Source organism: Melanotaenia boesemani, chromosome 7 (genome assembly GCF_017639745.1).
Source record: "Melanotaenia boesemani isolate fMelBoe1 chromosome 7, fMelBoe1.pri, whole genome shotgun sequence".
Classification (NCBI taxonomy): Eukaryota; Metazoa; Chordata; class Actinopteri; order Atheriniformes; family Melanotaeniidae; genus Melanotaenia; species Melanotaenia boesemani.
Window position 1 is genome coordinate 29,769,616 of NC_055688.1, and position 26,582 is coordinate 29,796,197.

General features: G+C 37.5%; 1 protein-coding gene and 1 long non-coding RNA gene across 5 annotated transcripts in view; both read left to right on the forward strand.

Moving 5' to 3' along the window:
• Positions 1 to 26,582, forward strand: part of unc5a (unc-5 netrin receptor A) — a 152,176-nt gene that overhangs the window by 1,531 nt on the left and 124,063 nt on the right. The window lies entirely within an intron of this gene.
• On the forward strand, positions 27 to 25,365 carry LOC121643318. The gene is made up of 3 exons (XR_006011090.1): positions 27 to 36; positions 1,100 to 1,107; positions 25,294 to 25,365. It is a non-coding gene; the product is annotated as an uncharacterized LOC121643318 (long non-coding RNA).

The following is a 26,582-nucleotide window of genomic DNA, read 5'->3' on the forward strand; positions in this document are numbered from 1 at the left end:
CTAACCATTACATTCAAATGCATTTTGTTTTTATCAGTTCAATCAATTTCACAGTTTGCTGTGATGCACCATTTCTTTGCTCTTCACTTAAAATAAATTTATAACACTCACTTTACCCATTCTTCTTAAAGCTAATATCATCCTCACACTGTCACGATGCCACACATGGAAGCTGCTGGTTAGTATCCACAATGCAAGAATGCCACGCATCATTTGCTTTGTGTTGTTTCCAACTGGTTACCCTTCCTTTTGGACAGAAGGCAAACATGTTAAAGTTGGTGTAATTGTGCCTCCTGCTTCAGGACACCGAGATGATGAATTAAGAGGGCCTTTCGCTTGCATTAATTAGTGTATAATTATGAATATATTAGGATTAAATAAACAGACATGCTCCAGGGACCTCGTACATCAAGCAAAGTAGGTGGCAGTGTGGTGGTATTTTCAAGTAATTTTTTTATGATGCTTGTTGAAAGTGATGTATTTTGATGGGGTTGCTGGGTTACATGGGTGGTGTGGTGGTTCATTTTGGTGACAATGTTTCTTGTTCCTGTTGTGTTTATTTAGTTTTCTGCAGTCTTGAGAGCTGCAGATGTAAGTTCATTTTTAAGACACTAAATTCCCGAAGGTGTGATGCTGTTGTTCATTCTGGGATGGACTGGAGATTGCAGGGTGTTTCCCTTCCTGCCACTCAGTATTTGCTTAGATGGGCTCACAACTCTGCCATGATCCCAAATAGAATATATCATGTAATGAAAAAGGTGAATATGGGGCTTACTGTTGAAATTCTATTAGTGTCTTTACCGTCTTCTGTCTCAATTTTCCTTTCAGACCCCTTTTTCTTGTTTTATTTGCCCACTACAAGCCGGCTCATAAGCTCCCATCACTGCTTAAAGGCTTCTTTTATTGATCAAAGTGAGTAGCAGGAATAGATCGGAAGGTAATTTGGGAGCCAATTCTTTCTGCATCAGGATTGGGACGGTTTCAGCTGAGATCAGTCAAGCCATCCTCTGTAGAGACGCAAGCTGCTGACTAAGCATTTGTTGGTATCAAAGCTGGCTTGTCCTTTTTTTTTTTTTTTTAGGAAGCATAACTCAGTCAGTAATAAAGGTAAGGGCTGTCAATCTAGGTTTGAGCTGGCTGAGCACTTTTCCTTTAACAGCACCATGAGTGATCTGACGGGCCGGACAGAGTGCTACACGTTCAGCTTTGAGCCTCAGGAACAAAGAACTGTTCTGCTTTGCCTGTGTGTGCACACCACTTGATGTTTTCAGCATGCAAAGCGTGTGTGTGTGTGTGTGTGTGTGTGTGTGGGTGTGTGGGAGGGTGTTTCCACAAAGATTTGCATACATGTATTCTGCTGTGTGTGTAAGGTGTATGTCTGCAGACTAACCTCCCTCCTGTTGCTTCTGCTGCTTATCATTTGTTTAAACTTTGCTCTGTTGCTTGTTGTTACCTCCTTCTGAAAAGATCAAAACTGAACTATCCATGCAGAGAAAATGAAAATCCATCTTCTTTTTTTTTTTTTGTTTTGTTTTGTTTGCTTTTCCCTCTGCCCAGTGAGAGCGTTGCCAAGCAATTGTTGTCTGGTTCATTGAGGGAACATGGGATTTGGTATCAGGCACCTTTCTTCTTCTGTTAACAGTCACCTCAGAGTAATTTCCACAGGGTGTAAATCTTGTGATGATGCAAGGGGGTGGCCATTAAATGACAACAAGCAGAAATGTATTGCATAATACAGTCATTTGTGAGGTCTCATTTCTTATTACAGTAATATAAGATGCTTTTGCCAGACTACTCTAATCATTCTAATTTGAATTATCCAAAAGTTGCCTTTCCCACAGCCAATTTTGTCTCTCCTCATTGACTCCCTAAAGAATGCGATAAGGAGGGCTGAAGCTGAAATTAACATAATTTATTGGGGAAAATTGCCTTCTGGTCAAAGGAATTTAAAATCACTTCGTTTTTGTCCCATAGCTAATGCATGGAAAATGATGGCCATGTATTTGCAGGGATATGGTCTTTTACAGGGAAATGATAATTTACAACCAGAAAAAATTTTGTTCCCTCTAGTCATTGAAGATGAATTCAAATAACGTGCATGCAGACTTTAATAGTGGGGGAACAAGTTTTACAAAAAACTATTTAGTCTCTCAACTGCTGATATTTAAACAGTTGATTTGCATGTTGTGCAAATTCAGAATGTATTGCACAAGGAGGCAATTATACACACAAAAAACACCAGACAAAAAAAAAAAAAAACTTGAAATGATTTCATTCCTCGGGTGTAAAACTGCTTGTAATAAATTTTTATGCTGCTTACCACATTAGAAATGGACAACTTCACAATGACAGAGTCAAATTGCTTTTTTTTTCTTTTTTGCAAAACACAGCTAATCAAATATTGCAGTTTTATTTGCTAAAAGGAAAGAATACAAGGACTGAGTTAATCTTTTTTTCTGTCCAAACCCTGCAAAGTAATTTCCTCAGTTTGAGTTGCAGTGATTAATGAAGGCACAGATAATAGTTCAGAATAAACGAATAAAAGGTAAACAGTGCATGTCAACACAGGTCAGCTTTAAACAATGAAGGCGCACGCTCCATTTGGTGACAAATGCCCTGCCGCCTTATCTTTCAGAAGGCTACGTCCCTGCACTTATCATTTGCAAATGGCCCTCTTGAAAAGTATAGGAAGGACAGAGGCTTTGCCGAGGACACGGGGAGGATGAACCTTGCAGATGGGAGGAGTTAGGTGTTATTTTCTGCAGTCTGTGCAGGGGCTCTGCGAAGGCACTACATCTCTGTCAAACTCTGCCCTTTTGTTTCAATTACCCCATTTCTATGATTCAGGTCCATGTGAGAGTGCTTAGGGCCTGAAATAAGGCTCTTTCTCTCCTCAAATGCAGCACACCACAGTCACAATTTGTTTTTCCCCCTCCATTTAAGTACTATAAAACTGAATTCTGGTTTGGGATGAGATTACCCTATGTCTCACATCATGGAAGGTCACAGTCACATAAAGTGGCTTCAGTCTCTGCTGTTGTGTTTTTGTCACCACTGACCATTTCGTACAAAGGTCACTAGTGAGAAGGTGGGGCGAAATGGTTGAGCTGAGTCTCAAGTCTTTCTTTGAAGGGTTTAATCGAATATTCTCTTCCATGAGTCTTCTCTCTCTCTCTCCCTCTCACTTATACTGGCATGCAGAAAAAGAACATGCAGAGTTGACATTCAACCTTGGATGCCACTGCGTTCTCATCCAGAGAAAAAAATTCACCTCAGCAAAAAACATGGGACGCGTGAAGGTTGAGGTTGAATCCCGGAGGTCAGCATACAGTATAAAATACCAATGCTGCTCTGTAGTTTTTTCCCCTGAATTTTTTGGCCTTGACTTGGCTTACTATTCTTAGCCAGTAAACTGAGCTAGTGGTTGGTTTTACCTTTGACTGAATCCATGATCACAGAAGGACATGAGCAGTAAGAGATGCTACCTAACTACTAAAATCCACAGCTGCTTTGACTCAAATTCACGTCGTCCAAACCAGCCTTCATCAGAGGAGTATTCATTAAGCTGACAGCAAAAAACTTATTAAACATAAATAGTTTTCATGCAGCCTCAGCCTGGAATAACATTGTTTTTATTCATTCACAGTGATACCAGAAGCCTTCCTGCCTTGCAGGGGGTTTGGTATCAGTGTGGGTGGGAGAGTGACGTTTGTCACAAACATTTCAAAAACACTTTTAGGGATCAGCGTTGAGATGCATTATCGAGTGGTAATGTTCTCTGTGTTTGTTTTTAGAATAAATGATGTTTTCTCTGGCTGCTCACATTGTACAGTGAAAATAGTGGTGTGTAAGGAGATGTTTTCAGGTCCTTCCTGTTCTCCAAGTGATCAATACTCTTCTCCAAATGGTTAATTGGCTATCAGTCACTGTCAGAGGAAGTGCTTAGAAATCCAGAGGTGTCTTGGTGCAGCTCATAATAAGAGCCAGCCCTCCTGTCCTCTGGGCCCTCTCTTGGCCTTTACTTCAGGCCAGGTGGTGGCTGGGGAAGGCAGATCTGAATGCAATATGGAGAGCCATAGATTAATAGTTCCTTAGTAAGGCCACCAGGGAGCGATGTGAAAGCCATTTCCACTTCATCATACAGTGGATTAGATGGGAAGTGTGGGGCATCATGCAGCAAGAAAGAAGCTTTGAAGCGGTTTGAAGCTTATTTGAAGTGAACTGGCATTTAAAATGCTTGGTCATTTTCTTATTTTTTTGGTTTAAATGTTAGCTTGTGTGTGTGTGTTTGTGGCTAGTACAGCTATGTGCAAAGGTCTCTGCACCACTCCTGCAAATAGACACTAAGGACATTACTGCAAATGCTGATTAAGTTTTTATTTAGTTAATTTTAGAAATAAGAAAAGAAAAAAAAAACATTCTTGCATGTGCAAAAGTTTGGATATCATTCTTTAGGTTTTAATTGACTCATCTTGTCAGACAGGTTAAAAATGTCTCAATGATATTTCCAGGGTTTGATAAATGCTCTGACTTCTACTACTTTGTTCTTTGCAGTATTATTTGGGAAAACCAATAAAACCTGGTTAAACTGCAGATCTGCATGTTGGAGAATCACTTCTAGAAAGCTTTGGCTGCAACGTCAACACAAAAGGCAATATATTTTGTATGCAAAGCAACATCTGTGTAAAGTAGTTTTTGGAAACAACTGCCTTGGGCAGGTGAATTTAAAATGGGCCACAGTCAACAAAGCAACATTTAGAGAGAAAAGGAATGATGTCTGAGAAAAGTACCTTTTCTTTAATTCTAACTTTTTCTTTAAAGAAATAGCGAGAAACATAAATCTCCATATTTTTGCACACAGATATAACTAACGTTTTTAAATGCAACATTTTCTTATATCTTCATATAGAAATGGTCATTTCTGTGTGTCTGAGTTGGTGTTTTCTGTGCACCTTTACAATATAATGACACCTAGGCCAGCTCTCGCACCTCCACCCAAATGTATGGCTCATTGTTATGCTTAGCTCTGTTTAAGATGTCATGCAAAATGGATAATTAGAAATCACCTAAGGCTAGAACAGCCTTGCTGGCGCTTGATTGGCAGGGGCATCTGAGGGAGGTCTGGCTCAGCCTGAGCCAGAATTTGTCATCTTGAAATGAATTTGTTGACAAGACAGGAGGCACAGTGACCTTTCCTAATTATGTGTATGTGTCCAGGCACTGGTGCCCTAGGCGAGCAATTCAACTGAGTCAACAGAGCAGTGACTCTTGGAGCACAGTCAAGCCTAGACAGCATGTTGTATAATGTTATTCTAGTCTGGATTTAGCAGTTTGGCTGTTCAATAATTCAGTATTGATACAACATTTCTGATGTCATTTATGTGACCTTTTTGTCTATTTGCTTATGAAGAAGTAAACTGATGGATCAGGTCACATCTGCATCCGAAGTCATCTCCAAAAATCATTCTTATATTACACCAAACAAGTTGATTCCTGTAAAACATAAACCATCTATTCTCCTCCCTGAATGTGTAACAGTGAGAGAGCCTCTCTGATCTATATAGGTCCCCCTGTTATTGTTTTTCCCAAACAAAACCATTTCCCATGTGAAATGAGGTTTGAACATTACAGATTCAAAGCTTAAAGCTAAGCAGCAGATTTTCTTGGCAAGGCCATCAGAAACGCGAGGCTCACTGAAAATGCATTCAAGTCTTTACTCCCATAGAATTAATCACGAACAACACAACTACCACTGAGGCTAGGTGCAGCATTTTTACAGCTTGCTATTCGCTTGATTACAGCTTGTATGGATTTAAATGCCCAGTGACAATGCATTCATGTTGAATCAAAGTGTGTTTTCATACCTGCAGCTTCTTGTCACTAATGCTTGAATTTCAAAAGATGAATACAGAGCTGCTGTGCTTTGGTACTGTGTTTGTTAAATACCCACTGGTCGTACTGTATGTAGCAGAGTTAACATCAAATGGCATACATAAATAGATATGTACAGGACTATATGATGTTACAGGTTCAGAGTTATATTAAGTTTTGATTTGCATATATCTGGTTTATAGCCGGAGCTGAAAAGTTTCCATAATTTGGCTTTATAGAGGCCAATTAGGTCATAGAACATGTTTGCAATCATGCAAGTCACTGTGCATCAAAAATACTGGTCCATAATAACACCAGTAACCCCAGTAACTGGTGCAATAACAAACATTTACAAATGGAGAATCTAAACTCTTATACTTTCTTTTTACCTACTTGTGCCTTTAAAATGTAATGAGCAGAAAAAAGGATGCTTGTTAAAGTGGACCCAATAGTAATTTTCAGGCCAGTCAGAAAGCATTAAAATAGCTTATTTACTTTTAAGTCATACGCTGCACATTACACCTTGTAATCATGCGAAGTTCTATACCTCTTTTTGCTATGTTTACTGAACCATATGCATATTGCTGGGTTATGTGATGCCCACATTAAATTAGCTCTGGTGCAAGTTGGCAGTCAACTAGCTCCAATATGTACCTTTCTCTTAAATAACATCTCCCTATAATCCTTTTAAAAAACTGGCTGTGGTAAATGTTTGCAAGCCTGAGGCAACCAAGTGTTAATAAAAAAAATGTTGAAATTAAGTGCTGCTACTAGTATGAGTAGTTTTCCTGTGGCTACCTGTAATTATATGATATTGTACACGATGCAGAGGGACAACATGTTATTTATAATCAACACTGAATTTACAAACCAACTCAATTTCAGGATCTTGTTTAAGAAAATGGAGGCAAAATGAAGCATTACAAACATAAAATGAAAACCATGAACTTCAGTGTAGGCAGTCAGATCAGCTGCTTATTTTCACCCACATCTGTGACTATACTGCCCTATAGTATATTTTATACACAGGAAGTATTTTCCCATTTTCTGTGAATTCAAATTAGGCCATATATCAATTTGTTTGTCCACTTCTATTTCTTCCAGGACTTTCAGTCCATCAATAAATGATATTTGCTCTGTTGTCTTTAGGCCACCAACATATATCAAAATCTCTCTGATTAAAACAGTTGGACTGGTGTAGGTGGGGGTGAAACCCATGTGTATTCATGGGTGGCCTTGGCAGTCAGTGACAGCACTGAATATTTTTGTGTGTTTTAAGTCCAGGCTGGCAGTGTTCTGTTGAACCTGCTGTGATGAAAGATAAAAAAAAAAAGGCATTAGCCGTGAGGAAATCCCTTCAGATATGCCGGCAGAAAAAGTCTATGATCCATCTCATTTATATTTGATTAACAGCTTCAGGCTTGTATTCTGAAAGTTGATAAGCCTGTCGTTAAGTGCACAAGTCATGGGTTAAAAAAGCCGGGTACGCTCATGTTGGAAGATATATGTTGAAGACAGACTGAACTTTTTATGTGGGTGGAGAGAAGATACATTGCAGCTGGTGCTCAAGCCTTCTCTGTCAAAAAGACAGCCTCTTCTCTAGCCCAACAGATGCTACTTTAGCTTAATTGGACACTGAATAATGTGTGTTTTCTAGTGGGTTGTTTATAGACTGTTGCTGATTGTAGTTTTGCCATTGGTTCTTTCAGGAGTTGGCCATGTTCTACACGTTTGTTGTAGTTAAAACAACAAAGCTTAGTTAGTTTGCTTTTTTAATTAATTTGCTTAGCATGCAGTTTGGGCGGGCAGACATCTGGTAACCAATAAACTTGAATATAAGAAGTTATTTATTTGATGCAGCCACCACTTAATGGATGTGGGTTGGTGTCCAATTTCATGCTGTGATTGAAAATACACTGGCCTCTGACCAAGTTTTGGTTCATACGATATTGCTAACAGCTCCTCTAATGACTCCCTCCATGCTTTAGAGTCAAAGTAGCAAATGGGTATTCCTAATTCAGAACATCTCATCATTCATAAGCTGAAAATATTCTAGAGTGTTATTCATCTTAGATACACAAGATTTGACTCCCTGTTTAGAGATGAAAAGTCAGCTGGAACACAGATTCTTTTGGGCTTCAGGACCTCATGCGTTTGTTAAAACTATGAGCTACTTTTAACCACATTTTGATTTTATAGCCATTCCATTCCAGACATGCAGGTGCAGCAAACATCAGTCATACTGGCTGATCACTAAATACGGCCATATGTCTAATATGATTTAACAGGGTTGTTTCTACGTTTTTGTTTCAAGATTCCTGTGCACCAGCATCATGAATACTTCTAATCCCTTAATTCTTGGAATTTTAAATGTGAGATCAGAAGTAGGGCTGAATGATTAATCGTTTTTAAATCGAAATTGCACTTTAAGACATTGCGATTAGCAAATTGCACTTGCGTGATTAATTTACACATTACGCTCCTGATCCAGGTTTCAAACCTGCAGCATCCACAGTTTTATAAATCCTCTTGCTTCAGACATATTTCCTGTCATCTTTCTTGTGCGAAGGTAGGATCCTATTTTAAAAAGAGTTCAAAATAACCGATTCTGCTCTAACTGAGCTTCAAATAAGTTGACTTCGGATTTGCCTTGCGTTTCGTTCCCCACACTCGCTTATAACGGGGGAGGAGAAAAAGCAGCCATAGTGCACAGAGGACAGGATAACTGGGTGTTTGTTTTCGGAGCTCCAGTTTTACTTTAGTCAAGCAGGGAAATTTCAGCCTTAATCTGTGCAGTCAGAAATCAGCATATGCCCTGCCATCGGAAATATTTCAGATAGACCTATTAGATCGCTATACAAGTTACAAATACAAATACAAGATGTTGACTGATGTGTGTGTAATTAAAACTGTGTATTCCCATCTGTACACTCAAAATGTTGTCTAAACTGCTGTCTTCATAGATTGCTTTTGTTGCAGTTATTCTAGTACGACAATTAGATGAGCTGCAGAGATTTTGCTTTGACGTGTTCCTTTAGTCCAGACCTCATGGCACCAAGAGACCTTGACGGGGCCAAACTGCTGTGAGGGCCAAGCCTCCTTAATCTCAACCAGTCACGACAGCCTCATAAAGACACATTAATCCACAAAGAGCAGTTTCTCTCTGGGGAGTTTCAGGGTGTACACTGGGCAGCACCCTTCTAAGGGTCTTATTACCCTTCTGTGTCCTTATTAGTGTCTAGAAAGGAAATGGTAGGAAATAATGAATTACCTTGTAAGGGGAAAGAGTTAAAGAGAGCAAAAAAGGAAAGTAAAGTTATTTATTAGCCTTTCACTCCCTCCTAGCTGGGCTTGTTAAATTTACCACCAAAGTCTCGCCAGGCAATATATTTTTCTTTTTTCCTTTTTTCACTTATCAACACATCTTCAGGTAAAGCAAGTCTTAACAGTGTGTTAACAGTAATTATCAGATGCTACAATATTTCAGGTTGCTGCACTAAATTGAAATATTAATTTATTCTCTGTATGTGTGTGAAATTTAAATACTTAACTATTTGATTTTCTCATTGTGGTGCTTTTATAAATGATGTGATGTGTGTCTTCATGTCTGTTGTCACTTCATATTTCTAAAGAAAAATGTTACTATGTCTCAGACCTTTCCCACTGTGACTTCCCCTCACATGAAATCTCAAGTGCTCTTATGAGTCATCATATTTGCTGCCTTTTAAAACTTCAGACCATGTCCCTCAATCACCTACATAGTCGGTGGTGAAAAAGCCGCTATGAGAATTGCGAGGCTGGACTGTGTTGAGCTATTTAAAATGATATTTCTGCTTTTTAAATTGCACAGCTGAAAACCGAGACACACTGGTTTCAGACTGAACCATTACAAAGCCAAATGCAATTTGGCTTATTTTATAATTTCTTGGTCTGCGTTATACACTGCACAGCTTTGCTCTGCCACTTTCACCAGTGTTATGATTGAATAATAACTATTCTGGCTCAGTCAGCTTGTTGTTGGGAATGTCACTGTTAAACTTTTTTTCCCCTTACATACTGCTTATTTATTTTCCTTGCAGAAACTGTGGAGTCCTAAGCTCTTACACAGAAGGGCAGAGTTATCATTTTAAGAAGATAATTTTATACACAGAGAAGTCCTTTAACTTTGTGCACTTCACCACAGAAATCTGTAAGACCTCATCCAGGTTTGTAAAAACAAAATAAAACAAAAAAAAAGGGATTTGTCCTAGCTGTGTTCAAAGGTTTAGGATGAACTTCAGAAACCAGTTGTACATTTAAAAAGGACCCACTTCCTTGGGTAACATTTCTAAGATCTAACAGGGGGGCTTTTTACTTGCCTCTGCTGCCTTCAGCTTCAATTTTCATCAAGCTCCTTTTACCTTTCAGATTTTTTTTTTAATCAATGGCACACTTTAACTCTACTCATTAAAGCTAAGCTGAGAGGCTATAGACAGTAGATTATTTGGATTTTTTTTAGGCCCGATCTTCCATGTCAGCTTTATCTTTGTAAAATTACATCTCAGACTTCAGACAGCCAGTAACAGACATTTAACACTGAGCCAAGTAACACTTTGGTAGATTCACAGGTGGACTTTTTTATTTTCCCCTGTACAAACTGAAGCTTTATCTGTACCCATCTTCAGTAACAGGCTGCCATTTTGTGTTAAGCCAACACTGATGCAGAGAGCCTCCCGCAGCCTTTTGGAAATTGCCAGCGCCTAAAGCAAACAGTGGAGCCTGAGGTCTCACAAGTGTGAAGCAGCCAAGTAACTCCATTAACTGCCTATAGAGTGATTTGTGCTATTGCCACCACATGCCATTAAGCACAAATGAACCACAAGCTGGTTTGCTTTGACCATGTCAAACAACCAATCAGAAGTCAAGACAAACCTTCTGTCACTCTTTTAGATGACATTGGATTTGTTTAAATCCCTTCACATTTCTGATGGAAGTAGATGGAAAAAGTTGGGAGACTCTACAGTTAATTTATCGTGTAAAATGACTGTTGTGTAGCATGCAGTAATGCTGGTAAATAACAACATAAGCATTTCACTTGGAAGATATAATTTGACAAGTCTGCAACATTTCATTTTGGGGCACTGAGGCATGATACTTTCTTACTGTGAATTCCTCTGTCCCTTCTCAGCAAATGATGCCCCACTGTACAAATTATTTGAATCGCCAGAAGGTGTTTGATTTATGCTGAGTCTGAGTTATCAGCTCCAAACAGGCCATGTCGCTTTTCTCTTATCATCCTACCCAGCTGCTTGCAGAATTTCTGCATGTTTTTGAGCTTAGCCCTAAATGTGATGACAACAGTCATGAACAGAACACAGACAAAAAACTGCCGCTTGCAGCGAAATGAGAGCCTCCCCCTCTCGCTTATTTTTTTTTTTTTTATGTCGGATTCTCCTACAATGTGTTTGACAAGATCGCCTGGCAGTGGCACAACTTGGGCTGTCGTGGGCGGTGCCCACCCTGACCCCTGTCATACAATTAGCGCTATTCTTTTTAGATGGCAAGAACAAAGGTGAACTTGAGGAACCGGGGCTGCGTTCAGGAGTACGTGTGACACTCTGATGACTCTTGGGCGCTCTCTTGACCAGACGAGTCGTTGGCTGTCACTAAACATCACTGTCTGCTTTTCCCACTAATGGCATCTCCAGACTGTGCCATGAGGAACAAAGGCTGGTTGTTTGAGATACTGGAGAAAAAATAGAGCGACCCCATTAAGGGTGCAGGATGTGGTTTGTGACAGTGACTGCAGTCTTATAGAAATGTCACAACAGATATGCAACAAAGAGCAATTATAGAGTGACGTGCTTGCGGCTACAGTGGCAAATCCCTCAACAGAAGGTGGGAAAACATGCTGAATGAATTACACAGCAAACACATGCATGCACACAAACCCACTCTGACACATTCATAAACATGTAACTGTAATTTTTCAATGTGTGAAGCTGCTGAAACTATAAAATGAAGCAGTGGTGATGGCGGAATCAGATGTTTAATTCATGAGGGTACATTTGAAAGGTGAATGTGTTAACAAAACAAGACCATATGCAGAATAACAAGAAAATGAATTGTGATGAAGAATAATTAGTAATTTTCCTGTGGCTATGGAAATAAATAAAATCAAATGACTGAGCTGAATATTTTTCCTATTAATGACATTATTCCAAATTAATTTTTATTATATGCAAATTAGCATTATTGTGTCAGTAATTGATCTACAATGGAGGATTTTTTTTTTAAATTCTGCCAACAATAAAATGTGTTATTGCATTTATATTATCTTCATTCAGTTTAAGTAAAATATGTCATAAGGATATAAATTAAATGTGTTTAACAAGAGGAAATATAGAGGGTACATTTTCAAATGGCAATAGATAATCTACTTTTTTCTTGTCTGATTGGTCCCGTGTATTTTCTCTATCCTGTCACAACTTTTGGATCCATAATTAACTGGAATGAAATGCAAGAATTTTTTAGGTCATACTTGTTTCATTACAGTTCATTCTCATGATCCTAACCAGTATGTACAACATGAAACTAACTGGAGGAAAGTGACTGACAGCAATGCGCTACTGAAGCTGTCAGTCTCTGCATGAAGTACTCAAATTCAGCATTCTACTGCCTCAGGTACAGCACCTCTGTTTCCATCTGACGCTGATTCGTAAAACTAAATATACACACTGGTTGTGTATTCCTCTTAGAAAAACATTAATTCTCAATTGTTATTTTTCCCACATATATAATGAAAGTCCTGGGGAATAGTGCGTGCAATGTGAGAAAGCTGTATGTGCCATGTTTGTGCATTACATTGCAGAAGAGTAACATTTGACATCGGCATTGTCACATTAAATCTCTGTCTCCATGACACTAAGAGTCAAAACATGAGCCTGGAAATGTATGTCCTCCCACAGTCATGATATACGCTGCTTGTCTTTTCTGACAAAGGCTTGGTGAAACTTTAAAAAGCATTCCAGATATTCTAAACCAAAATTTTTAAACTCGTCCTTTGTGGATTGTGCAGCGTTATCTCCTCACCCTCCCTGATTGTTAGGTCATTACATGAAATCTGGTCCATGTGTTAAAGTTTCTCTAAAGAAGCTGCACAGTCCTGCAGGTTTAGAAATAATACCGTAGTTAATTCCCTTGCATGTCGGATTATTGTTGCCAAAGCTCCCGTGTCAGTTTGGCCCCAAATTCTGGCATAGTCGCTCATTTTTACTGATGGCTTTATTACTCTGTATTGCTATGAATGACTCACCCATACACATAAAATAGTGTGTGGTGTGCTTTTTGTCTTTCTCGCTCTCTTAATTAAACAAACACAAACAGTGATGCTCTTCTTTTTAAAAGTAAGTACTGTATCCAAACTGTGTTTCCTACTTATTGCTTATCTCAGTAAAACATGAAAATGTGCCCTCATATGTTGCAGTTGTAATTTTCTGTCAGTTCAAATTTATGTTTGTGATATGTTCATAGGAATAGACTTTCTCACAGAGTCCCCACCCACACATTTTGTTATTCACCACAAACAGTTGGAGGCACAGTGGTAGAAATAAAAAAATATATATCAGAGTTACATTTTTTACCCCAGTTTGGGGGACCTACAGGGTTTAAATAGCAGCTTTTACTCGGTTTACCATCTCTTTTATGAATAAATGTTCTTTTTGTTTGACTCAATGGTTTTTGGTTCTCAATATTTTGGGGCCTGCTTCATTTCATAATATGGCAGATGTCATAGTTTGATAGATGCAGGCAGGGCAGTTAGCGCTTGAAGTAGTTTACTAAGGTTCATCTTGTTTTAATACATGCAGAATGTGGTTTCCCATTGCTTTGCTAAAATACAGTAAATAAGTCTGTCCCTGAACCAAATGTTATCCATTTAGCTGTAAATGTTGCTCAAAAACCCATAAATATATATTTCATTTAACACTAATGATGCTAGATGTCAACGTTACCCATGCCATTTGCACTAATGCACCCTCATGCGATCGTGGATGCTGGCTTCTGAACTGAGTAACTGTGTGCTGATGACAAGTTGGATGGTTTTTCCCCTCTTTAGCATGGTAGATAGAGTGATTTCCAAAAGCAAAATTATATATTTTTTAATTTTCAGACGCTTTTCCACTTGTCCTTATTTCATTAAACATATCTGTTTTAAATGCAGTGGGGCCTAAGGCCCACAGTGTAGCAGACATTTTATATGGGTTTTCTGTTGTGAGTAATTATTTTTTTACCCTCAGAATCAGAAGTATTTGATACGTGACACTGATGATTAAATCACTAAATTCATGCAATTATGTAACATTAAGATTAGATATTCCACCATTATAGAGAATCAAATTTTTGAGTTTTGAGTTTATTATACTGATTTTATATAATTTTTTAAATGTAATATTTTGTTTAAATGATTTACAAATCGTTATCACATAAACCACATAATCTCTTTTTAGTTTTTACAAATGAGCTCAAAATTAGTGCACAATGAGAGCTTTAGAATTAAAAAATTTTTATCAAAGTAGTTTCCACTGAAGACCTTGAAGATGTACTAGGTGTCTGTTTTAATAGGAGTAAGAATAAAACTATAATTATAAAACCTTCTCAGTTGAATAGAATATTTTCTGGAGACTTTGAAAAATCTAAATAATAGATATTCAATAAATGTGAGGGGAAAAAATATTTAAAGAAGTCTTTGTAGCGATACAGTTGTTATTCAACTTCAAAAGCAAACTCTAGATATACACACTACCTGATGATAACAGAAAGGTGGAAGTATTACTGATATGACTTCATTAAATAAACCCTTGACCCCAAAGATGCTGAGATGATTTATTTCCTTTAAGTTCCTTTTCTTCAGCAGTAAATGGAGATCTAATGTAGAGATTAGAGCTGTGCTATCTCCCTATCTTTAATTTAGAAATGCAGGACTCCACATGGGTAAGATGGTTATCTACACTCTGTCTGTCTTGTTTCTTCATGCATGTTAGCTCTGCAAAAGCCTCCTTTGGGACCACATAACAGGCTCTGTGATAGTACTCAAAAATGGTTTTCTTTGTCTTTGTCTGTCCCTTATGAGCGCTGGCAGGGGTGATGAAGTCAGAAATTTCTAAAAATTTCCATCTTGATGCATCTGAGACCTCTGAGACTAGAGACTAGACACTGGAGGGCTAACTAACCAGTTTACTGACATGAGCAGTGCAACTTTGCAACGTGCTTTTATTGCTTTTTCCTTTGAGACACATGTGTTTGCATTGCAGCAAAGAGGGACACACAGATGGGGCAACCAGGAGCAGATATTCCATATTTATGTTTCTTGGTCAAAGACATCTCTGCTGGGGTGGTGATGAAACAAAGTAGGGACAAGCCAGGTACATTTAAATTAATTTAGTGTGAAATTAAACGTTCTCTATTTTACTTGTTGCCACCAACAGCATATGTTCTAATATTTTTATGGTGAAACTTTAAAATTTTAGGAAAAGTCTCTATGACAAAGACTGAAAAATGACAGTAACTAAAATCTAAATAAGAAATCTGAGTGGGCTGTTTGCTACACTGTAAAATTGACTTGTGCTACTCACAGAATGCAATAATTAATACGTTTTTGATCAGTGCTGATTGCCTTTAAAAAGAAAATCAAATTTTCCCTTCTGTAGAAGGCTTTATCTGTAGCTAAAACTGATCCAGGGTCTGTCTGTCATGATGGAGCGTGGACAATGATGTCCTGAGGGTTTTCATCTTTGCGCCTTACATTTGCCTTCCAAACACTGAAAGGCTGAGAAAACAGTGCAATTTGTCTGAAAGGAAGCGACTCCGATCGATAGGATTTTCATTACAGTTATGTTTTCATACTGCAGTAGAGGCAGGGTGTGGAGCTCTGATGAATGAAACATTAACATTTAAGTCCCCCTCTGCCTCCCTCTCAGTCCTCAGCTTGCAAGCCCTGTCAGTGCGATGATACGGGAGCGCCAGGATGAGTTTGTGCACTGGGACCTGATTCTCCTCAATGCCACGTCCCCAATCAACAGTTGTCTGTTTTGTCATTGTAGATTTCAGGCGATGTCCTGGGTTTGCAAGGGGGGTAAAGACCAGAAGGCGATCTTTCTGAGAGCTGCACTTTATTGAATTATCCCTCCCTTGTTCCACTTTGAGAGGTTGAGTTAAGTAGCTTACTGGTGGCCCTGAAAAATATGACTCAAGGTCCAGCAAGGAGTCAAGTTGCCTTTCTGGTAATTATGGTGTTTAGAGTCATTATGTACTTTCTAAGTTACATGTACAGAAGACCAGAAGAATCTGGATACCCTAGTCTACATATATACATGAGTGATTTATTTATTTATTTATTGGTATGATTTTTTTCTTATTTTTTTCCTTTTTGTTTCCCAGCGTAATATTTCTAATTAAGAATAAAATATCCAAACTGTCAGCATCACAGAGCACACAGTTACATCACCTCTGCAGCATAGGTCCAATCCAGTTAGTGCAAAAGGGAGTAAAAGTGTGAGGATAGATTTTGCTGTTAACAATGCTCTTTACAAATCCCAGATTCTGTGCAGGATTTCTGTTATCTGCATCATATAAAAGATACATACCAGGGATCCAGTTTTATACCCTTTGACACGCTATGATGGGTGGGATGTTGCAAAGGGAGTTTGGGAGGAAAGTTTTGATATTCTGAAGTGTGTAACTTATTTCCGTTTTTAAAAGAGTCTTTAGAAGAAAAAGAAGGTGAAGCAAAAGGTTCTAATAGCATATTCATTCTCTTTTACTTACTTATATTTAGTCAGTTCTGTTGCAACGCCTGCATTTGTGAGCGCTGGACTCCTGGGTTGCCAACGCTTGCTGAGGCAACAGGCTGCTGGCAACTTGGTAGCTGTGGGGTGCTGCAAAATCTTAACAAAGAAGGGAATCTTTTGGAGGCTTTCCTGATAAATTTGAGGGATCATCTTAAATGCACACTCAGTAACCAACATCAACTTCTTTAATATCACATTGCTAAATAGGACCAATTTTCTGCTGTTATAGTCAAAATTTTATCAGAAGCCTTCTCAGATGGTTAAATATTAAACCCTATGGTGTGTAGAGTGACATACCATAGTTGTGTAGACTATGGTATGTCACTGAAATTGCTAACTACTACCTCCTTAGCATGCTAAAAGTATTAGCAGTGTACCATAATCAGTGACGAAAAGCTAAATCATGGCTCGCATCCTTCACACTAAAATCAGTAAAGTAATAGGTACAGTACTTATATAAATATAATATAATATATAGTATAATTTAAACAATAGCCTCTGCTTATTGTATTTGTTAAGTGTCTTGTGTGTTGCTAATCTCTAATAATAATCTACAAACAATACAAATATACAATCAATACTCAGTCATAAAAAAACATTTGTGAATAACAATGTGTTTAGTTACTGCCTTTCTTAATAAATGAGTCAAACTGAGCGAGCATCAGTAGCTTCATTCAGGAAGATGAAAATTTATTTATTATGCAGTAAACAGTAACAACGATCAGCAAGTATCACTGGAAATTTGAACATTGGCTATAAAAGAGTCCTTACTGTAACAAATGTCACAATAACTAGACTCTCTGCTGTACTTAGATATTATTATTGCATTGCAGCTGCCAAATGATCCTGTTATAGAAGTCTGTCTCACCCTAGAATCAACTTTCTTCTCTTCAAACATGCCTCTCACGCATTTAAAGCTCAGATGTTCTTTAACTTATAGACTTAGAATAATTCAAGCTAGATTCTTTTGGTGTTGTTGTTAGTTTCTTCTGTGCCCTTATTGATCCTAACATACACATTAAACCTGCATTGCTGAGTTCAGGCCTCAATCTTTTAATAATAAAATCAACTCTAGATATTGGACGTATCGGCAAGATCTAAACCCTTTCAGACATTTACCACTTTTCATTAATCAACCGCTGAATGTGTCAGTGTCTTGTCGGAATTACCCACTTAGTGCTTTTCTGCAACATTTAGCCACGACAGACTGACTAGTTTGGCTATAAGAACATCTGCATCACTTTCAAAATGGCACAAGATTGAATTACAGCGACTGCATTAACAGACAGACACACTCAGCAGCAATGGATTGATTTGGACTGATATCAGCTTCATAGTGAAATCCAACAGATTGTGTTTTTATGTGAATAGATGACAGTACTGTCAAAATTGTGCTTCTCTATTGTTTAACCTGCAATAATAAACTGCAGGCCTAAGTTGATTTTTTTCTGCTCAATATCCGAGCCAAACAAACAAAAGAAAACAGCTTGAGCAGCTGAAACTTATGCTTAGATGGAATTTTTGTTATGAGAAAGATGTATGTTTTGCACAACCACTGCACACTTAGCATGCTAAGATGAATTGATATGACTATACAGAATATTCTTGTGAGAAAACATTACCACCTAAGGGAATTGATTTATATACCTAACTTGATTCCTCACAAATGGCAAATACCACCTCATTTTCACAGGTGTGTCAGAAGCTTTGAGGAACATTAACACAAAAATGACCACCATCCAAATGACTAAATGTCTTCTTGTTTCAGACAGATGAAGTCCCTGATGTTCCACATATCATGTCTGAAAAGCTCTTTACAAAGCAGACGAGAAATACCAATCACCACCGATTACAGCCGGAGGTGTTGGTGTAAACCACAACAGCATGCTTTCTAAATCCAATAAACCTCCTTATGATACAATCGTAGCAGGTCAGCCAGATAAGGAAGCACAAAAGGCAAACCAAATCGGGCTCACTCACAAGGTGCCTATCGCTCATTGTGCCCTTTGCAATCACAAAACAAATGACCACCAGCCTACAGGAGCAACCGACTCAGTTTCTTGGCATACAGTCATCATCATTCATCACATGTAGGTTGACACCCTGATTTATTGGTTAGTGTTTGGTTTGTGCATAATGTATGCACACCTCAAAACAAGGGGAAATTGCACTCACTCTCACTCCTCGGTTTGTAGACGACCACACTGGGGATGTTGTTGTCAGTAGTAACAGGCAGCAGCTGCGAGGAGACATTGAGTGTACAGTTTACTCTTTATACTTCCTGCTTTTTGCTGCTGTGCATCTGCACGTTACTACGGTCTTTTTTTTCCTTCTGCAGCTGCATGTGAATAACTGTTTTTCCTATGATTATCTATCAAGCTTTAAAATTATACTTTTCAGGCTTGTTCACATAAAAACTGAAGTGGTCTAATGAGGTTTTATTTTTACAGAAAACAGTGGGCAGAAATAATTTGCCACTGAAATGCTTGTAAAATTTATTCCTGTAGTTTTTTTCCCCAAAAGTATGATACTGTAGGGTAATAAATCATCCACTATCCTGCCTCACTATAATAAATGGTAAAGTTGATGAAGTTTTAACAACTGTATGTGTGAAAGCATCGCGGATCTAAGGAAGTAAGTCGAAGAGGCAGAACTTTGTAATGAGAACATGCTCTTAATTCAAAGTATTGTTAAAAAGTCTGCCACCAAGTTATGGGAATACCTTCACTAATACTAATATCTACATGTGAAATCAAAAAAGAAATCAAAGTGATAGCCATCTCTATTAGGAGGCTGGATGGCAAAAATGGTACAAAGAAAAAGATCTCTTAAGACAAAGTAAGAAACATATTTGCATGAATGATAGGGAGATACTTTTTTTTTAAGCCTGGAGGTATAGTTTGGTGCTCTCAGAAGTATTCCCATTTAAAACTTCAACATTTAAATGCAAATAAACCTGGTTTCTGCTGAGAAAATACCAACGAAAAAACTAAAAATCACCCATGGACAAATATAAATGGTCTTTTTCACTATTCATGCCCATTGTCATCTTCGTGAATTGTAAATTTCCTTGTCACCGCTTGCAAGGACTTGTTAATATTTTCATTGCTTCTATGGATGTTTTGAGTTGACAGTAGTTGCTTTCTGTGTTACAGAAAGTATCACCAGTCACAAAGCAGGTTTAGCTAGTGGGGCTAGTGTACAGTAATTTACAGCAAACTGAGGTAAAACAACCGATGTGATTTATTTTGGGGGAAAGATCCCGATCTGTATATAGAATTTAAGGCTGGTTTTAAGATTGTGCTTTTTCTTCTTAAAAAAAAAAGACTTCGTTGCTATTGCATTTACCTTTTGAATCTGACTGAATGCCTGTAATCATGATTAAATAGGGAGCTGATGACACCTTATTTAGCAGGAAAAACCAAAAGAGTGATTCTGAGTATTTTGGCAGGTGCTTGTAGCCAGATTTCATCAATACGACAACAACAAATCAGAGTCTATTGTGTACCCACCTATATTTTAAAATAGCTGTCGTATGTACTTAAGCAACATCTTGCTTAAGAATTGTTGATCTGGGAGGTTTGAATGTGTGATTATCCTGAAGTAGGCACATGCCACCTCATGCATATTCCTTGTTATTATTATGAATAACATTAATATTGTTTTCATGCTCAAACTAACCAAAACGGTAGCACAAACTTAGTATCCTCTAAACTTACACTAAGGAATTGCCTGTGCTGCTCTTCACAGTCAGGCAGAAAATTGTGCACCTCATGCATTTACATTTGACTGACACTGAATCTGAATCTCTGACATAAACCAGCCAATCACTGTTCCGACCCATTTTTAGCAACGGAGCGTGTGATTGGTTCTTTTGTTTTATGGAATGCAATTCAATAATTATATTTTTATAAATTTATATTATACATACACTACCGTTCAAAAGTTTGGGGTCACTTTGCCATGGGATTCAATAGGGAAGTGACCCCAAACTTTTGAACGGTAGTGTACAAATATATATATATATATATATTTATTTTTTTAAATAAATTGTGAAATGATCTCTTGCAGTTGTTCAACCACAAACAAAACAATAGCTAACGTCTTGGCTGTGAGGATTTGTTGCATGCCTTTGTCAGATATTTAGTGAAATGTTGCTCAATAAGAGGCTGAAGGCAAGAGTTTGACAAAAAAGTAAAGTAGAGTCAGACTGACTACTGCAGGTGAGAACATCTCATTGTTTTATAGTTAGTTACATTTTTGTTAATTTTTTTTTTGTTGTTGTTGTTGCCAGAAATGGAAAGTCACGTTATCCCTTCCACTTTATATTTTCCTGAGTCAATAATTCAGTCAGCTCTCGTGTTCAGTGACTGATCAAAAAGGAGGAACTGTGCTGAGAAAGTGTTTTGATCCACGTTTGTCTTCTGAGAGGAATTTTGCTCTGATGGGTTGCACTTCAGAAATGATAGACAGTTCTGTTGCAGCAATCTTTCATTTCTTTCCTCTTCTAAAGACGGGTGAAGCAGCAAGCTGATGGAAGGAGTTTTTTCATTACTGTCTCATTTTTGCACTTCCTGTGCCGCGGCTCATTGCTGCTAGGACATGAACGCAACATCTATAAGATCTGAGACATTTCGTTTATACGCTCTTGCACTTTTTGTCCTTTTCTTGGCATAATTTATCAAATAGTTTGATGGATTCTAAACTTTTTAGACTTCTGTTTTGGTATCTGACCCACTTAACTGATGTAGTGTTGAAAACCTGAAGGTGATTTAGAATAGTTTTCTCCCTCTCTTCCACTACAAACACACACCCACCTCGTCCCTGATAAATTCTGAAAGCAACAATCGCCTGCTGTGGAGGAGATTACGCCACTATGCTAACATTTAATCTGGGATGATTTATGATTCCTGTTTAATATTTCCATTGAAGTCCGATTTTTCTTATCGTGGTTGGTGTGAAGTCGAAATTTGGCTGTTGTTTTCATCTGATAAGCCTAACTTCTGCATTTCCTTTTTTATTGCCTTCATCAGTTATTTATTTGCGTTTATTGTGTTGAGTCATGTCCTCACTGGAGGTAAATGGTAATAAGCGGCGTAACCACATCTACAAAGATCCAAAGCGTAACTCATTTTCAGAGGGGTTACAGGGTCTCTTTAGCTTTTTCCACCGTGATCGTATCACCCACTGTTGCTGTTTTCTCTTTTGACCTTATTTGAATTGTGAGATAAGCGTCCCTCCGGCAAAATTGGACCAAATTAGTCTTTTATCTGGTGTGTTTTAAAGGAATGCTCTGTCACCATGCTTGTCTGCTGAATGCAGCTCTTATGATGCAGATGTGCTTAGATGCTGGCTTGTCTGATTTGCCCAAATTCATTTTAGTGGCTGTCTCTGCTTATTAAGGTCACCCAAGAGAAGTGACCTCAGTGTGAATGCCTTTAATGCTTTATCATATCCAGCAGAGAGCTGCCAGCAAATCTGTTTTAGTTGAGAAGGATTCCTCCACATTACAAACAGTGAAAACAAACAGTGGGATTTGTGTTAATGCTTAGTACATTCCAGTAATACATGATCTCATTTATCCCAATCTGAGAGAATTCTTCCTTAGCAACATCAAGTATTCAGAGACCTAAAATGTGCCGATATTAAAACTTGAAAGTAGGACTGAGGGACGTTGCAGGTGTACAAAATTATGTTTAATAGCAATTATTCACATGATCAAAATATGACATCTTAGTTTAATGGAGATAATTAGTTTAATTCAGTTATTAAATTTCCTTTACCCTTTGAGCCCTGTGCCTATTTTTAGGCCTCTGTTAGAAAATTGCATAACCATAATTAAATGAGTATACCTCTGCAACCACAAGGTCTATTTGAATGCTTTTGGAGTCATAGCAAAGGGAGACACGTAAATATATGTGATCAGTGTAAAGAGTAAATGAAATGGCTTGTAGCAAAAATTTAAAAAACGTTCTGGCTAACCTAAAAACAACCACTCCCAGGATGAACATGATGCAGCTGTAGCTCTAAATCTCTACTAAATCATAGTACAATGTGTGAACATTATCTCTGCAAAGGCCAACTCTGATAAAGTGAAGCAGAACAAAATTAGAGCAGTTTTATTAGAGTACGGTTAAGCCGTCTCAGGTTCCAAAAGGTCTACAGCTGTGAATATTTAGATGTCTTTCCTGTGTTTCGTATCTCTTTTGCAACTAATTTATAAATGACACTGATCTTCCCCTCATTTTGCTCTTCATATTTTTGTCAGGTGCTGGCAGAAGAGTTTTATCTCTTCCACCATAGCAACCCTTTTTTTTCTAGATTTTACAAGCTGGGTCAAACCAAAGTTTCTCTCAGGCCATAAACGGCTTTCAGCAAGAGATCAAATTGTGATTATGTAGATAGATTTATAGATAACTGATGTATCAACAGAAGAACTGCAAATAAATCTGCTTGGACAGCAGAAGTGAATTACTTCTATATTATTTACTGTAGGACTTCATGAAGATGTTTTTACTCTTTGTATAGCCCAAATAATAAATCATAAATAATATAGATTAGATTTGGGACAATTTCCATTGAGAACACAGAATAAGGGTCCCTGACATGGCTATTTTGCTATTGAGTATTACGGGGATGTTCGTCCAGGTTTCTTCCCAGCTGACTGAATTACAGGCATTTTCATCAGAACATGCTGGTTGGTGTTGTGTGAGGCCACAGAGAGTTGTTTTTTTTTTATTTTTTTCATACTAGAAATGCAGTTAAAAATCAAATATATTGCTTTGTGGCTTCCAGTTTGTAAAAATCAAATGACAAGCTACACACATTTTAGTTTTATTTGCCAGATGGGGAACTGAGCGGATGGCACAGCCAGTCTTTGTCTCGTTGAATTTTGGGACATTACAACTTTTTAAAAAAACAACAAAACTGCAGATTTATTACATATACATTCACAGCCGAGGTTGCCTTTTTCCATAGATACATAGAAAATATCCAAGTTCTGTATCAACCTCTCTTTGCCTTTGAGAGGTTTCCTGTATTGTGAGCAGCGGAGCATTAACCAAAGGAAGCAGCAGGTTCCTGTCATACTCTGTTTTCAGGACACTCAGTTCTCTTTCTGACTGTGTCTCCATTCTCTATGTCTCGTTGTTTGATATGGCTCCTTCTTTGTGGACTCAGCTTGAAATAACATATTTTATTACTGAACTTTCATTTGAGTATAACTGACTTTACATACTTGTACAAGAAACAAAACAACACAGTTCTCATACTATGGTGTTTGTCTTTAAAGTTTTAAATTTTAAAAAGTTCAAGCTTAAAAGTGGCTTTTCATTTGGCCAGTAAATTGTTTTTCAGCCAAGTTCACTTTGCTGTGTTGCACTCACTGTATGAAAATGTTGCACTCCACCTGGTTTGTGCAGAACTTTAAAATATGTGAGAAAAACACAACAAAAAGGTGCTGTTGCACCTCGATCAGTCTTTCACCTTGACTGTAGCTAAATCTGTAGGCCAAAAGCCAAACATGATGAAACACGGTGAATGTCTCATGGCCCTCATGGCTCTGAATTAAGAGTGGGTTGTTCACTGACTCTACAGTTGTTAGTTTGATCCCTGGATTCTCCCTAACACATGCCAGAATATACAAGCTGCATATCCTTTACAAATAACCTTTTAAATATATATATATATATATATATATATATATATATATATATATATATAGTTGACAGGTTTCATAGGATTTGCTTATTCTAACTTACGTACTGTTTTCCTAATGATACATGGGATGTTTGTTTCTCTAATTCTACAAGTCCCTGCTTATAAAATGTATCTATAAATATACAGAATTAAAAAATAGATACATATTTGGACTCTGTTGGTGATGATGTAAGCCTGAAAAAAACAAAGCCCCTAAGGGAGGGGAAATGGAGATAAAACTGTTAGTGAAATTTTAGTTCCAGGAGGATAAATTGATCATAGTAAAACAAATAAATAAATAAATAAACAAGCACTTCCACTTTGATGGTGGACTTGCTCTGCAGAATTACATTAAAGTTGTTTTGTATTGCACATCGTAAGGTTCTTTTTCACTGTTAATTATATTTGATGATATAATGTATATATACAATGTAATATAATGATATAATATATATGATTTAGTCCCTTTAGCCCTGGTCTTGTTAAAAAAAAAAGCCTGAAGTAAATGAAGAATTGTGCCACACGTTTTTGGTGTTTATGGACTTTTAGGGACCTTAAAAAAGGTATTCCCACAACATACCCAAACATGTCAGAATGCATGAATAAACTGCAATAAAACAGGATAAAAGTGAATTTTCTGTCTTGATCTCGTTATTTTTTTTTACACAGGATAACATTATGCCGACAGTGATTCCATTTACAGAGATGCTATTGGTCACCTTCAGCAAAAAAAAACATTTATGTTTGCACTCAAATTCGCTTTTAGTTTTTTTTGGGAACATTAGAGTCTAAACTATTATCAGATTAATCACAGCTTTACCATTAATTAATCATAATTAATCACCATTCGCCATTATCTAAAATATGCCTGTTTTTGATGTAGTGTATCAACTGGAAGAGCCAATGCTCACTTGGGTTTTCTTTCAGATGATCATTTTAGTTGTAATACTCAGTTCAATATTACATAAAATCAAGAGGAGAGTTCCCCTGATTTGTATTTCAGAACCTGTTCATATTTCTCTCATCACATTCAGGGCCCCTAAATAATCAGACCTGTCTCCAACATCTGCACAGCACCAGTGATTTAGCGAAGACGCCTCTTGCTTCCTTTTGCTGTTTCACTCTTACTAGATGTCTGAACCAGATCTATCTTCATAGATGTGTGCATGGCTGTCTGATGACTAGTAGGTTTTACAGCTGTGTCTAGCAAATATTAATACTGAAAGGTTATAGGAAATAAAGACAAACAATATCTAATTGAAATAGGCCTCTAAAAAATAGATACGACAGGCTAATTGAATGTTTCATTCTTTAGCTTCCTGTGACAGTGACATAGATCTGATTGACATGAGACTGATAAATTTAGCTTACTATTGCTAGCACATCCAAAAACAATACTTCTGGGTAAATATGTGCCGGTGTGAATCATGACCAGCTAGTTTCCTCCTTCACAGCTAAATTATAAAACAAATGCAACAAGAGACACAATACTAGGGACAGAAAAGTGGATCAGCTGATCAGCGACAGCCCTCATGATTTCCAACAGGAGACGTCAGTATAAGGGCTTAAAGTGTTTTTGAAAAAGTCTAAAGTGGAAAAGTTGGAAGCAACATGTTATTAAAAACAGAATGACATGATTTCCTCTCCTCTTGATGAAGAGCGGGACCATAAGTTCCAACTAGAACGGTAAATTTTGATTAATCTGACCACATAAGGGTTTTCCACTTTGCCTGAATCGACAGTTTGTCAACAGATTTTTGCAGATTGCAGAATATTTCCCCATCTTTACTTTTAAGAGACTCTGTTCCCCAATCATGTTATTGGAAAATGAAAAAAAGAAAAAAAAAAAACCCAAAAAAGACTAATTCAACCCTGCAGGAAAACTATTAAAAAAAAACAAACCCGTTACCAAATACCCTAAATAGTTAAGACATTTTCTGTCAGTTTCTTTTAGTACTATGACTTTATAGCCTTGGATATCTTGCCTTTATTAAATTCAAGACTAGTGAATTATGTTCTAGAAATAGTATTATATTTGATATGTTATTGTGTTTAATAGTGAATATAATATTGGATTATGAGATCTACAAATCATTGCATTCTGTTTTTAATTCACATTTTATCCCGTTTTATCCAGTGCCTTTACTTTTCTGTTATTGGCATTATAGTTGACAGGTATAACAAAAC